The sequence below is a fragment of the Hyperolius riggenbachi genome, chromosome 5 (assembly GCF_040937935.1).
Source record: "Hyperolius riggenbachi isolate aHypRig1 chromosome 5, aHypRig1.pri, whole genome shotgun sequence".
In the NCBI taxonomy this organism is placed as follows: domain Eukaryota; kingdom Metazoa; phylum Chordata; class Amphibia; order Anura; family Hyperoliidae; genus Hyperolius; species Hyperolius riggenbachi.
In genome coordinates this window covers 374,343,083-374,357,324 of record NC_090650.1, presented here as the reverse complement: position 1 = coordinate 374,357,324, position 14,242 = coordinate 374,343,083, and positions in this window count along the sequence as shown.

Below are 14,242 nucleotides of genomic sequence, written 5' to 3'. Positions count from 1 at the left end.
AAACCCGAGGTAAGAGATAAACAATTGTATCTATGTTCCTACTGCGGAAAATACCTTTTTTTTTTTTTTTTTTTTTTATACCAGTTTTATTTTCATTCTAAAAGCTAAAAAAGTAGGTTTAATGCTGTATTGCCTCATATGCATGATACAGTCTTTCACACAGTCTCAGTGTCCCAGAGCTAAAATATATGAACTATTGACCTTTTTATCTATTCCCTGCACTCAGAAGCTTTTCTCTGGCAGGCAAGAGTTTTATGGCTGTAATTTCGTATCAGTGAGGGCTACGCTATAACCCGCATATGGTCCGACTGGGGAGAAACTGGCCCATATGCAATTAACTTTATTTCCTGAGTTATATTTTTAAATCAATAAAATGCATTTTAAAGGGGAACTGAAGTAAGAGGTATACGGAGGCTGCCATATTTATTTCCTTTTAATCAATACCAGTTGCCTGGCAGCCCTGCTGGTCTATTTCTCTTTAGTGGTATCTGAACAACACCAGAAACAAGCATGCAGCTAGTCTTGTCAGATCTTACTTTAAAGTCTGAAACACCTGATTTGCTGCATGCTTGTTTAGGGGCTATGGCTAATAGTATTAGAGGCAGAGGATCAGCAGGGCTGCCAGGCAACTGGAATTGCTTAAAAGGAAATAAACATGGTAGCCTCCATATACCTCTGTCTTCAGTTGTCCTTTAAGCCACCAGAAAGCAAGGAAATACAAAAAATAACTTTGATACTAGGTAGTGTTACAGGTGCAGGGTCCTCTATTCGCATAGGAAGTGAGGTCCCTTTTTCTGTTGAGAGAGGGAAGACCGGGAGCCCAATAGTGCAGTATCGTTAGAACACCCTAACGGCTCAATTTTTGAGACAATTGACTACTCACAAGAATGGGTTGCAATCCTGCAACCACCGTGTATGCGTGCGGGAAATTAAACCGTTCCCGCTCAATATCCCGGACTGTTCTGGAACCGGACGGTCGCTCTCCTCCTGTCGTCCGACTCCTCTGTACTGGTGGAACGAGTCCCAACGTAGTTGAGGTCAGCACCTCTGTGGGAGGTGTGAAAATACTGGATAAGGGTTGTAGGAAGGCGCCCAAGCTATATATTAGCTTGTTGCAACTGGTACACTTATATATTGAAAAAAGAGAAAGGTTTCTTACCTCTATTGAAGACTCATAAAGGTGGATAACAGGGAGTCTTTATTAAAAAAAACAAACGGTTATACTGTCGACAACGCATTTCACGGGACCAAGCCTGCTTCCTCAGGTCAACAGATAACCTAAAAACATATACCGGTACATATCTGCTTTTACAATTACATATTACACACGGTCATAGAATAAAACACCCTATTTTATACATTAGAAACAAAATTCTCTTGTAGCTATTTGTTATGTATTTAATCTACAGGTGAAATCAAACATTAAAAGTTAATGCTATACGTTGTGTTATTATACTGTTGTGATGTATGAAGTCTCCATATAACATAAAATAGTGGTAAAAACATTTTTTTTTAAATATAATTGGCTTTAAGCTGGGATACATATAACAGGGATAAAAGGTTATATTACTTTTTTGTAGGTTAAGATAAATAGACCTTATATGCTTGCCTGTATCTTAGTAGCTTTTGTGGCTGCAAGTAGGTTTGTGTGAGCATTCTGTCTCTATAATATGAGCGGGGTACTACTGTTCTCTGACAGGGCATTCTGACTTTTAGTCACAGGTAAAACTTTATTTGTATAAGTGTGTTAGGATTAAGGTGCTTATCGGTCTGCCGACAGCCTGTACGTTCTGCCTCAAGTACTACTGTCGGCAGAACGACCGCGCTGCGGGTGGGTCTGATGGACCCGTCGTTTGTTACAATAGTGCGTGTGTACGCACCTTTAATATTATGGACATATAATACAGGTAGTAGCATAAGCCATTGTATGTAGAGGAGCTTACCTTTCAAATGAGCCATGTGATGCGTGTATTCCTAACACGCTTATACAAATAAAGTTTTACCTGTGACTAAAAGTCAGAATACCCTATCAGAGAACAATATTACCCCGCTCCTGACTGACGGCAGGAATTGAAAAAATGGAATCGCTCTGCAAAAACGCCTACAAAAACGCTTACCAAAAACATCCAATGAACAGAAATCCTGGGGAAGGGAAAAAAAAAACGCTGCAAAAAACGTCCAACACTAACGCGATCGGAACGCAATGTGAACGAGGCCTTACTCCAGGAGATATTTGAATTCCAAACACATCCTCTCTCTCAAGCCCAGCTCCTGGTATTTAACAAGAAGAATATAGTAACAGAGAAGCCGTTTGTGAAAGAATGGAAGTGTTTCTATTCGACACAATTAGCAGCTCAGCATGTTCATATAGCCAGTATATTACTGCAGAAAGCTGAACTCTCCTAATTTCCTCATCAGCAATCCTTAAATCTTATCACAGGATCATCTATTATAGAGGGCATTGATGAAAAGCGTTAATCACTCATCCAATAACAGATGAGTCACCGTATTTTTCGGCATATAAAACACACTTTTTCTCTCTCAAAAATGGAGAAAAAAAGTCACTGCTTCTTATATGGCAAATACAGGGAGTCCCCAACTTATACCTGCCCAGCAATACGAACCGCCGACCTGCTGCAATACAGGGGACTCCCTGTATTGTCCCCCATGTCTCCTCTGCTCTCGTATGTATAAATACAATCAGCAGCAGCACAGCTCACCTCATCCAGGATCAGCAGAAGCAGGCACTAGGGCATTGATGGCTAACCTTGGCACTCCAGCTGTGATAAAACTACAAATCCCATCATGCCTCTGCCTCCCCGAGTTATGCTTAGAGCTGTCAGAGCATTGCAATGCCTCATGGGATTTGTAGTTCCACCACAGCTGGAGTGCCAAGGTTAGCCATCACTGCACTAGGGGAACAGTGAGGGAAAGGAGAGGTCTCTGATCGTCGCTGGAGTCGATGGATTTGGTGAGCTGTTCTGCCGCTGCTTACATCTAATCAAGAGGAGGAGAGGAGGACAGGGGGGGCAGAAGCGGACACATGGGGGACAGAAGGGGTCACAGGAGGACACAGGAGGACACATGAGGCACAAGGCGGATACAATAATTGGGGAGAATATCTACAAGACGCTCCTGGACCATGAACGCACCAGGTTTAGTATTTTTTTCCCCCTGGTTTTTGCCGTCTAAACCTAGGTGCATCTTATATTCCAAAAAATATGGTATATGACATCAGGGGCATAAGTACAAATCTTGGAGCGCCCCCCAAAACCTTTGATGGGCCCTCCAATGTTCATGCCCCTTTCACCCTTTCCCACTGGTGGACCCCATAGCCTTTAGAACCATATGCTAAAGGTAATATAACAAGTGTGGCCATCATTATACCCCCATCCATGACTAGTATGGCCACATTAGCACCTGATCTGGAGAATGTGCCCCTGTATCGGAGGGAGGGTAAGTACCAGTGCCCAAAAATCCTCTCACTAATATCCCATGGCTAGGTGTGGTGGAAACTCGCCTGTGAAAGGAGCTTAATGAGGAAGGAAGAGATGGCCCTCATTTTATGAATCAGGCCTGACTCTCACTTCTTAAAGTGAACTTAAACCAAATGTTTTTACTTACCTGGGGCTTCTACCAGCCCCCTGCAGCCGTTCTGTGCTCACACCGCTCCTCAACGATCCTCCGTTCCCCCACCATGGCTAAGTTTCTTTTTTTTTGCTCGACTGGGAGTCAGCGGGCCACTGCGCTTGCCCAGCCCTGGCCATCCGTATAGTTGTTTGCGTTGCCGTTCACAATAGCGTCCTGTGCCTGTGCAGGACGCTATTGCGGATGGCAATGCGGACAACTATACTGATGGCAAGGGCTGCGCAGGCCCAGTGGCCCTTCTGGCGAAAGGGAAACTCAGCTGCGGTGGAGAAACGGAGGATCATTGAGGAGTGGCATGGGCACAGGACGGCTGCAGGGGGCTGGTGGAAGCCAAAGGTAAGTGAAACTAATTTTTTTCAATTTGGTTTAGGTACTTAAATAGCCAGACTCAGGTTCACTTTAGAAATCTGGTCAAAAACACCTCAGTGAAGCTACATTCTCATGACTTTCTCCTGTTATTAAGGTTCACAGGTCCTCATACTGGTTACAATACAGAACACATCCATGCAGTCTCACTGGCAATCAGAACAATCATGGTTGTGTTATTATGTTTGCAAATGAATTCATTTTAGAAAGCAAAATAGCAATGAGTTTTATTCAATCCATATGACACTAGTGACAAAAGTAATCAGCTGTACATCCAAAAGTCTGAAAAATGAACAAACATTAACACAGATGTTGACAATTCCTTGAATAGCAGAAGGTATATTTAGCAATGCTGGTATAAAACATTTTGGGCCAGATTTGCTTAGGCATCCCCAAGCACATCCTGATTTACTAGAGGTGGCCATAAATCTGGCGATGATTGAGCATGCCCGATCTAACATGTCTAACATGCCCGGTTGAAGCCGCCGTGAGCGGCGAATCGCGAAGGCAGGCATCCACGTCCACACTGCACTTCCTCCCCCTGTTGTTGCGTAGTGGTGAGTTTATCTGCTTCACCCTCTGGGTCCTTTCAATTCTTGGTCCGGTCAGATCACTCTTCACTCATTCTTACCCCAATCGGGGTTCTTCATTGTTGGTGCACTTTATGGCAAGGTTTTCCACTATCTACCTCTTTCACACTGCGCACTTTATTCATACAATTTGCACATGTTTTTGACATACATGTATTGTTATGTACTACTATCAGCACGTGTCACTTTACCCACCCTACGCTGTATTGTACGCCTTATTATTGGAGTAGAGGAAGTGGTGGGCTCATTTCTGCATTTATATATTATGGATTATTCCTATATGTGTGATACCTGGATCTCTTGGTTTTAATTGTTTTTATTTATCTTGTGTAACTATAAACTACAATAAAGCTCGATTGTTTATTATTGACCTATTGGTATGTGGTGCGGTCCATGAGGATTTTGCTTGGTTTAGGATTATGCTGTGATTTAGAATCCTTTTCTGCACACATTACTATTATTATGTAGGACTTTATGAACTTCAATTTACTATTTTTTTTACTGGTGCTGCCCTTATCTTTGAGGTACACAAGCATGTCCGATCGGACATGCGGCAAGATGTCGGGCCGCTGTGCTTGATCCGGTGCGCCGCGGTGGTAACAGCATGTGATATCAGGACGAATGCAATGCAACTCCTGGCCCCCACCCCCCCTCCCTGTCGGCGCCCCATGTGATTGCCAGAATAACATGGTCACGTGTTGCGCAGGCAACCACGAGTGGCGAATATGTGAGGAAGAGTGTCGAGACGGAGCCAGCGTCGGACACTGACTGAGCAGGACACTGAGGCACATTTTACACTAGGGGAGGACAGCACCAGGGGCGGCGAGGCAATGTCAGTAGGCCAATCCCTGCAAGATTTCATGCTGAAATCAATCAGGCCAGGGGCATAACTAGAAGTCACCGGGCCCGCCTGCAAGAATTTGGATGCCCCTCTCCCCCCAGGTGCTTGCTCAGAGGCGTTATGGGGGGGGGGGGGGGCAGGAGGGGTCGCAGGCTCGCAGCATAAGGGGAGAGCATTGGACATCGGTGGGGAGGGGGGACAGTCCCCCCCTCTCCCTCACCTCGGGCTCTCCTCTCAGAGCTCCCCCTCCAGCATCTATCACTGGCAGCAGCGGCGGCAGGCAGGACACATACCTCCATCCACAGCTGGAGGTTCCGATCTCTAATGCCTAGTACACTACACACCATACAATTTTCTGTTAGATTTTCTGTTAAGGGGCCCATACACCTAACGATTTTCCCGCCAATATACAGCAGATTCGATCACTGTGATCGAATCTGCTGTGAAATCGTAACGCAAACCATGACTTCCATCCGAAATCAATCGTTCCTGTCGATTCCCGTCGAGCCGTCCGTGCGGAGGATTTTGCTCGATCGCCGGCGGGTCGGGAGTGCATCGATAGCGGCGTTCGAATGCCCGACGACCGACGCAATACAGCGGAAATACATTACCTGCTCCGGCCGGCACGAGTCCCTGCTGTCACCGCTGCTCCGTCTCCGCGCTGGGCTCCGAGTCCAGCAGTCTTCACTTCTTCCTGTCCCGGCAGGAATTTTAAATAGCAGAGCGCCCTCTACTGTTTAAACTTCCCCCGGCAGGAAGTAAAGTGAAACTGTAGGAGCCCAGACCGGAGAAGAAGACAGAGGAGACCAGGGGACTAGCGCTGGCCGGAGCAGGTAATGTATGAGCGCGGGCTGCGCCGGCAGCGGCAGCTACACAGATGGTGCATTGATTTCATGCTGAAATCGATTCACAATCTGTTTTCAGTAAAGGCAGCCATACGATCCCTCTCAGATCAGATTCGATCAGAGAGGGATCTATCTGTTGGTCGAATCTGATGGCAAATCGACCAGTGTATGGCCACCTTTAGATTATTTTCTGTAGAGACTGGTCATTAGGGCTGCTCAAATCCGGATCTGGGAGACATCCGGATAGTTCTATCCGGATATCTCCCAGTTACCTGTGCGGGGTGGGCGGGGGGGGTCAATCTTACCTGTCTTCTTTGGTCCGTCCTTCGGCGCCTCCCATGATGCGGTCCATGTGGCGGTCACGTGATTACAAACACTTCCTCCTTCCGGGTTGAAGGAGGAAGCGTAGCTCTCAACTATCCCTCTTTCGGGGGCCCTGTCCCTCTTTCCTCCTCATTTGTCCCTCTTTCTGGACTTTGTCCCTCTTTCTATGTAAATATATATATTTCTCTACTAAAAAATGTGTTTGATTGACTCTAAGCTTTATTCCCATGCTTTAAATTGATATACAACTAATTTTAAAATGTTAATATGAAAGAAAATGAACCAGGATAGAAAGGACCAGTGTAGTTTGGATTATAAAACAACATATTTTTCTTATAAAATCGTTATGGTATGCATAAATAGGGGTGTGACAGGGGTGTGGTCAGGGGTGTGGCATGGGGCGTGGCATAAGTGTCCTTCTTTCTCATCTCAAAAAGTTGGGAGGTATGAGGAAGTGTTTGTAATCACGTGACGAGCGTGGAGCGCATCGTGGGGGTCGCCGAGGGACGGACGAAGAAGACGTCAGACAGGTAAGATTGACCCCCCCGCACAGGTTTACTGGGAGATATCCGGATAGCAACTATCCGGGTATCTCCCGCATCCGGATTTGAGCAGCCCTACTGGTCATTATCTCTGGTGCATTGTCTTCTGGTTATCTACTGCTGAGTAGAACAATGCCTAATTGCTAGGCAGATAGATGGTTAGATAGATAATTTCCAACATGTTGGAAATTATCTATAGGGGCCCATACACCTAACGATTTTCCCACCGATATACAGCAGATTCGATCACTGTGATCGAATCTGCTGTGAAATGGTTACGCAAACGCTGACAGAACGAACAATTTCCGTCCGAAATCAATCGTTCCCGTCGATCCGTCCGTGCCGTGCGTAAGACTTTGCTAGATCGCCCGCGGGTTGGGAGTGCGTCGATAGCGACGTTCGAATGCCCAGACGACCGATGCATTACAGCGGCACTACATTACCTGTTCCGCCGGCGCGTGTCCCCGCTGCTCATTTTCCGCTGGGTTCCGGACCAGCTGGCTTCACATACTTCCTGTCCCGAAAGGAAGTTTAAACAGTAGAGCACTCTCTACTGATTAAACTTCCCCGGACGTGAAATGAAGCCAGCCGGTCTGGAACCCGGAACCCAGCGGAGAAGGAGCAGCAGTGACAGTGGGGACTCGCGCTGGCCGGATCAAGTAATGTATGCAGGGGCGGCACCACAGATTGTGATCGGTTTCATGCTGAAATCGATTCACAATCTGTTTGCAGTAAAGGCAGCCATATGATCCCTCTCTGATCAGATTCGATCAGAGAGGGATCTATCTGTTGGTCGATCTAATGGCAAATCGACCAGTGTATGGCCACCTTAACTGGCAGGTAAGTCTAACAGAAAATTGTATGGTGTGTACCTAGCATAAGTGCTTCATGCTACTTCCTATTTAAACAGGAAGTAGCATGAAGCACTTAGAGATCGAAGACCTCCACGGTGGATGGAGGTATGTGTTGCTGCCACCGCTGCTGCCAGTGATAGATGCTGGAGGGTGAGCGCTGAGAGGAGAGCCCGAGGTGAGGGAGGGACTGTGCCCCCTCCCCACCGATGTGTAATGCTCTTCCCTCATGCTGCGACCCCTTCTGCTCCCCCCCAAATGGCTCTGAGCGGGCCCCAGAGCCCCCTCCCCCCGTGGGTGCAGGGGCTGCATCCCCTATTGCTACGCCCCTGGATCAGGCATTAGCCTGCAGTGTATGGGCAGCTGACAGATCTCTCTCTGATCAGATTCGATCAGAGAGAGATCTGTCTCTTTGTCAGTCTGTCCATATATCGCTAGATCTGCACACAGCTACAAATTAACTAAAACATCACCAAGCACCTCCAGTGGGGCTGTCACCAGTGATAGAAACTGTGTGATGCTATTTATTAGTATACTCCCGTAAACCCCAAAGCAGCAAATATAGCCAACTATGACCGTTAAATAATAAATGCAGCAAGTTACCCCAGACACCAGAAAATAAATGCAATGTGGGAAACATTTCAGCAGAAAATAACGCAATGTGGGCCACATTTCAGCAGAAAATAAATGCAGTGGGCCACATTTCAGCAGAAAATAACGCAATTTGTGGGAAACATTTCCACATGGACATACCTCTGTGATTACCTTAGGTAGCTTTGCCTGCCTCGGTTCAGGTGTCCTTGGAAAAATACCGTATATACTGGAGTATAAGCCAAGTTTTTGGGACAATAAAATTGGCCCAAAAGTGGGTGGATTGGCTTATACTGGAGTCATACCAATCCTGGGTGGGGGGGGAGGGGGGGCTTTGGGGATAAGGGCACACACAAATGCCCTGTTTTTTTCCAATCAATTGCTTTAATCATTCTTTTTTTTCATAATTGGGCAAAAATTAATCACAGGTATATGATAAATTGATCAGATTTTTTGATTGTAATTCTTGAATTGAAAAGAAAAAAATTGTGTGGTGTGTGTCCACTTTTAGACTGTCGTTTACAATCATGCTGCCAGCTAGTAGATTCACATTAATTTTCTGATACACTTTGGGGCAAACAGACAGCTGCTCTTATGTGCATTAGTACAGTTATGGTTCAAAGCACATTTTCCTTACCAATTGCTCATGACTCTCCTACCACCAGTGAAAGGTCCCCAGTACCCCGACTGCATTTACACTGACTGATACACTTTTCACCCACTTATCATTCCACTACTGTCTCCTGGAAATGCTGGACTGGAGACACAAGGCAGCTAGTGCACTAACATGAAAGGAGTCACTGGGCCTGATTCACAAAGCGGTGCTAACAGCTAGCACGCTGGTGAAAAGCCCTTTATCACGCCTAAACTCAGTTTAGGCATGATACATTTAGGTGTGGTAAGTTTAGGCATGATAAGTTTAAGCACCAACTGGGTTAGCCCCGCAGTGCAAAGCTGATCAAAAGTTTTGCGCTAGCAAAGTCTGGTGCACTTCGCATAGAGTTTAAGGCACTGCTTTGCGTGCGGGACTTGACGGGCGATCTAAACGTATCTAAACTAATCATGCCTAAACTTATCACGCCTAAACTGGCTTTTCACCAGCGTGGTGCAATGGTTATCACGCCTAAAGTCTCTAACTGGGTTAGCACTGCTTTGTGAATCGAGCCCCTTATCTGCTATCTATAGTGCAGTGCCACCTAGCAGCTGGAGGAGGAAGCAGTATGTGAATAAGTAATATGCTTGTTATGGCACAGGTGTTTGTGGGTGCAAACCAGTGGGAGCAGGTATGCCAGTCTTTGCAGGTGGGCTTTAGGATTGGTGTGTGCAGCTGATAGAATCAGTGTATTTAAAGCAAACCTGTAGCGATAAAAAAAAGTATGACATAATGAAATGTATGTGAAGTACGGATAACAAATAGAACATTAGTAGGAAAGAAGAGTCTCATTTTTATTTTCAGTTATATAGCGTTTTTTATAACATTGCATCATTCTGTCATATTTGCAGTTTAGAAACCACACTCTGTCTTTTAAAGAGACACTGAAGCGAAAAAAAAAAAAAAAGATATAATGAATTGGTTATGTAGTACGGATAATTACTACAACATTAGTAGCAAAAAAAAAATTCTCATATTTTTATTTTCAGTTGTACAGCTTTGTTTTTTATAACATTGCATCATTCTCTAATATTTGCAGTTTACACACTACACTCAGCATTCTAAGGGCCTGATTCACAAAGTGGTGCTAACCCAGTTAGCACGCCTAAAAGACTTTAGGCGTGATAACCATTGCACCACGCTGGTGAAAAGCCAGTTTAGGCGTGATAAGTTTAGGCGTGATAAGTTTAGGCGTGATAAGTTTAGATCGCGCGCAAAGTCCCGCACGCAAAGCAACGCCATTAAACTCTATGCAAGGTGCAGCAGACTTTGCTAGCGCAAAACTTTTGATCAGCTGTGCACTGCAGTGCTAACCCAGTTGGTGCTATAGTTATCACGCCTAAACTTATCATGCCTAAACTGAGTTTAGGCATGATCAAGGGCTTTTCACCAGCGTGCTAACTGTTAGCACCGCTTTGTGAATCATGCTAAATGTTTAAATAGAACAGGCAGTGAACTTTTGAACTGTCCTGAACTGTTCTCTGCAAAAGAAAAACACAATACAGCTGAGATAACCTAATCAGAAGTCAGAGATTTCTGCAACTTTGAAAGTCGCAGAGCTCAATGGCTATTTGAATAGATAACAACTGGAGTTCCTGCTTCCTGTACTGAAAACAAATATTAGACTTATGTCTCGGCTCCTAATGCTTTATTTCTTAGCTGTACTACACAACCAATTCATTATATAATTTTTTCGCTTCAGTGTCTCTTTAAGCTATAAAGCAAATTACTCTTTGAATTTTCCTGCAGTAAAACCTTATCTCAAACAGTCAAGAAGCTGTGTGACAAACAGCTTATGTGCTTCAGAAAACAAGTTGGGTCAAAGAGCAATGAGAAGCTTTTTTGCATACATAACTGAAGTTTTTTTTAAACTTTTCCTGTATTGGAAAACAACATAAGACTACTAATATTTTATTTCTTAGCTGTACTACATATACAACTCATTATCTCGTACATTTATTTTCGCATCTGGTTTGCTTTAATAAAGTATCTCCACATTCTTTGCTTCTTAATGTTCTGAAATACCTTCTGAAATGTATACTTATCTCTATTTTTGATACTCAAAAAACTTTTATGTCAACTGAAAAACAAAATTGAGAAATAACTTTTATCACTCTGGCTGTTTGCTGGAATGAAGTAATCATGATGACTGTTTGTCGTTGTATCAGTTATGATAGTAGATTCTGTGCATTGCTTGCATTTTTCATACACAGGTTCTTCTGAAGCCTTGGGGTTTAACTGTATGTTTGGTAAAAGCAAGAATCTATGCTGCAGGATTAATGCAAAAAACTTTATGAATTTTAGAGAGATTTTTTACTTTCTTTTTTTAATGTGCTGCAAGCATTTCATGTAAATAGCTGACCCAGATTTTCAGATCATTTTAGAGAACTGGGTACATTTAAAGGACAATGAAAGTATACAGATTCTACAGGCATCTGTGTCTTCCTGAGATTTTCAGTTTGTGTTTTGCGCATTCTTCATTTCAAAGGTTTGCGTGTCCTGCGTGGGCCGATATGTGTATTATGTCATACAGTTCCTCTATGAAATGGAGACCCACAGATCTGTATCAGCAATAACATTTCTGGCTTAAAGTGGACCTGAACTCTTGCACACAGAAAGAAAACAGAGAAATGCACCCTGTATGTATTTAGAGAGTTTAACCAGTCTAATTCCCCCTCATCTGTCACTAAACCACAACTGCATTTTGATCTCTCAGCTGTGTCAGCTGCCTTGGCAAAGCAGCCAATTTGTAAATACAGGATGTTAACCCTATGTCTGCTTCCATGAAAGCAGGAAGTAGACACACTGCAGATTTATTGCAGGATTTGCATCAGCTGTAAAAAAGAAATGTTCTCTTTAAAGGGAACCAGAGGCCCCAGGAAAAATATTCTATACATACCTGGGTCTTCCTTCAGCCCCATACGCCTGGATCGCTCCCACGCCGCCGTCCTTTGCTGCCTGGATCCGCCGGTACCGAGTCCCGTCATGGCCGCCAGTCGGCCGGCAGACACGGCCAATTGTCCGCATCACACGGGGCTCCCTCCATAAACGCACGCGTGAGGCTGCTTACTGCGCAGCCGCATGCGTACGGGTATGGAGGGAGCCCCTGTGATGCGGACAATTGGCCGCGTCCGCCGGAAGTGACGGGCCCGGTACCGGCGGATCCAGGAAGCGGAGGATGGCGGCGTGGGAGCGATCCAGGCTTATGGGGCTGGAAGAAGCCCCAGGTATGTATAAAAGCTTTTTCTTTTTTTTTCTTACGTTCCTCTCTTGTTCCCTTTAAGACTAGTTTCTCAGTAGGACATTGCGTTGTTAAAGTCACAACACAGCATTATAACGCAACGCAACAAAAAAGTGATAACGCAGATTAACGCTGCATTACCGTCGCATAAAGTAGGTACAGTAAAGCATACAGTCAATGAAAAGTATGCTTTCCTGTACCAGGCAACGCATGCGTTTAGAGGTAATGCACTGCAGAGGTGCATTACCATAATGCTACACGTTACGTGATGCTATTGTTGCACTGTGAACGTTGCATAGAGTTTTAATTACATTGCGGTAAGCTGCGTTATAAGACTTTATAACTCAGCTCCGAAATGTCCCACTGAACCTAGCCTAAAGGTTATTTTGCTGTAGGTTATTATGCCGTAGAGGCAGAGCAGAACGGAAGTTCTGAGTTCGGGTCTGCTTTAAACTGAAGTACTTAAAGAGGAACTCCAGTGAAAATGTAATGAAAAAGTGCTTAATTTTTACAATAATTATGTATAAATGATTTAGTCAGTGTTTGCCCATTGTAAAATCTTTTAAATCCCTGATTTACATTCTGACATTTATTACATGGTGACATTTTTACTGTTGGCAGGTGATGTAGCTGCTGCATGCTTTTTTGGCAGTTGGAAACAGCTATTTCCCACAATGCAGCAAGGTTCACAGACAGGAAACTGCCAGGAGTACTACTCAGAGTGTGCCCATTTGTCTTCGTAATCCCCCGCTCTTCCGGCATACACCCCACCGGGTATAGCATGGATGGGCACCGCACAGTGGGCGACACAGGTCAAATAAATGCACACATGGGGGTACATTTATACACTAGGGGGGGGGGGGGGGCACTGCCGGGGGTTTCATCACGTTCGTCACTTGTTGTGATATCACTCACCATTTCTGCCGTGCACCCGATTGACCACAAAGCCTGACATCTTGCGGCATGTCCTATTGATACATGTGATCGATTTCAGCCAGAGATTGGTCGCATCATCAATTGAGCATGATTTTGGATGACCAATCGGCCACCAAATCAAGAGATGTATGGGTACCTTTAGAAGAACTTTGCTGTCCACATTACACCTCTTCCAGGTCTGTCCAAATTGTGCACCGCCCCACCATCGATCGCCTATCTGAGGAAGGTTGAGTGGCAAAATGACCACTGCCTCTCGCAAAAACTGATTGGGAATTTTAGTGAACGGCACCTTAGCCACAGCTCCCCAAACTCCCTCCTGGATCACACCAAGTGAAATACAGAGCACCAGTAGTCAAGAAGTCACTACTTGACCACCCCCTTCCAAGGTCCGTATTTCACATTTGGGCTTCAAAATAAATCCCTGCCCCCTTCTAAAATTGGGCCCGGACATTTTTTTTCTTTCCTAAAGATAGTGTGCAAGGAATGCTGGGGGATTGATATCAAATCCCCCCCCTCCCCCCACATGTCCTGCCCCCATCCCACTACCACGGTGAACAGAGATGTGATTTAAAGGGACTCCGAGCAGTGCAGTAACTATGGAAAGATGCATACCATTTTGAAGCTCTCTTTCTCCTCTTTCCAATGATATATACAACGCCACCCTACGTCTTTAAGTTTTCGTTATTGTCCCGATCAAAATCGTGCCCGCCATCTTGGATTCCTTATTCAGCATTGCATTATGCAGGACGACACTTTCCCTAGTGTCGGCAGCTCCATTCAGTGCAATGCAATGAAATACAAGGAACTCAGGGGGA